The sequence below is a fragment of the Cicer arietinum genome, unplaced genomic scaffold (genome assembly GCF_000331145.2).
Source record: "Cicer arietinum cultivar CDC Frontier isolate Library 1 unplaced genomic scaffold, Cicar.CDCFrontier_v2.0 Ca_scaffold_5609_v2.0, whole genome shotgun sequence".
Lineage (NCBI taxonomy): Eukaryota > Viridiplantae > Streptophyta > Magnoliopsida > Fabales > Fabaceae > Cicer > Cicer arietinum.
The window spans coordinates 1,469-3,257 of NW_027339256.1; the positions used below are offsets into that span (position 1 = coordinate 1,469).

Here is a 1,789-nt window from a genome sequence, read left to right on the forward strand (position 1 = left end):
ACTAAACAAATAAAAGAGCAATGTTGTCCAATATTTACCAAATTGCCATGAATGAAAATAGGTGTTTTCCGTATTTTTTTATTCCAACTGTTTTTAGAAATGTAAAATCGAAAGCCAAAAAATCTATAACCATTTTTGCCTTTTCAGATTTAAAATCTGTAAATTAGAAAATAGTTTTTAGAAACAATATTTAAAAAGAAGTTTCCCAAACAGTTTTTTTACTTTTTTTAAAAACTAAATCAAACATGTGCTAAGAACAATTAAGCCTAAAACTAAAAACACCTATAAATAGGTTTCTTGTTCTCCGTTTATATTTTTACGCTCACTTCTATCGTCTTTCTTAAACTCCAAAACCATTCGCCATCATCCAAGACCACCGACTTTCCACTTTCCGGCACCGTTTTTCGGCAACTCGGCCGGCACCGTCCTTCCTTCTTTCTTAATCGTTTAGTGCTGGTTCGTTTCTATTCATCGTTACCAACTTTTTTCTCTTATTTATTCTTCTTTTATGTTGTTTCAATGGTTGTTTTGGTTCTTATTTTGAACATTTTAGTTTTCTTTTGATTGTTTTTTGGTGTGTTGTTTCGTTGAATTATTGTTTTTTTCAAACATCTTGCTATTTTTGAAGGAGGAGAAGAGATTTTTTTTTTCAAAAATTGTGTCTTGATTTTTTTCTCTTATTTGATATTGATTTTTTTTTTCTCTTATTTGAATCTTGATTATAATCTTGATTATAATGAGTACATTATTAATGTTTTTGCCAGAAAAAATATAATAATCACGAGGTTTTATTTTTATAGTTCGTCGAGGGCACCAAATATCTTAGAACCGGCCCTGGATGGAGAGTGCTGTTGTAGGATTATCTTGTATCAGTAATTAGGGTACTCTACACGGAGTTACCATTTTCATTTCTTCTAGTAGAGAGATTCTATCCAACCATCTTATTGTAACCTCTGATGTAATCAGTATCTTAATTCTCCTATTTGTCATGGTTCCTATTATATTTGTATGCTGAATGTTGTTTACAGTTTCAAATACAAAGTACCGGGGACTTTAAGCCATTAATTTTGCACCTTTTTCTTATTTCTCTCTCAAATGGAAACTAAATCCTCCACAAACTTACTAGATCAATTAGTGGTGAGTGCTTGCTGCTATTTGTTAACGTGTACAACTATTTTGCATAATTTTTTTCATTATATTAATAAAATGTATGGTTTTATAGTATCCGGGAGATGTGGTTCTTGACCTCTCTACCATGACAAACCAGACCATTAAGCTTGGAGACGGTTTACGGCAGACGGTTTACGGCAGGTACCTCTCCACTTTCACAAAATTACAACACTCATTCATTACTATGCTTAGACCCTGTTTGGATAAACAACTTAATTAAATGTTTATAATATAAACAATGATCATATTAGTGTTTATGCATAAGTTATTTCTATAACATAAGATAAAACATAGTTAAAATGTTTTCATAAGCTATCCTAGAGAGCTTATGGGAATAAGGTGAGAAAAGCTTATGGATATGCCATAAGCTGTTTACATAAGCTATGTCAAACAATCTCATAAATGTTCATGCTAGTAGATAAGTTCAAAAAAGCCAATCCAAGTAGATCATAAGTCAAGTGTCTCACTCTTTTTCGAGTTCAATATTGGTGCAGCATATTATATTGGAGACACACAGACACTCATTTTTATCAATGCCTTTTCTTTATTTGATACTATGTTTAGTTTGACACTAAGGACCCTGACAGTCATGCTAGATAACAATCAATTGATAATTTCC

At 31.5% G+C, this 1,789-nt stretch overlaps 1 long non-coding RNA gene across 1 annotated transcript; it reads left to right on the plus strand.

Annotated features, from left to right (window-relative positions):
* Positions 1-255: 255 nt before the first annotated feature.
* LOC105851498 (uncharacterized) lies at positions 256-1,758 on the plus strand. Its single transcript, XR_001143250.3, has 3 exons — positions 256-456; positions 1,029-1,137; positions 1,223-1,758. It is a non-coding gene; the product is annotated as an uncharacterized lncRNA (long non-coding RNA).
* Positions 1,759-1,789: the final 31 nt, after the last annotated feature.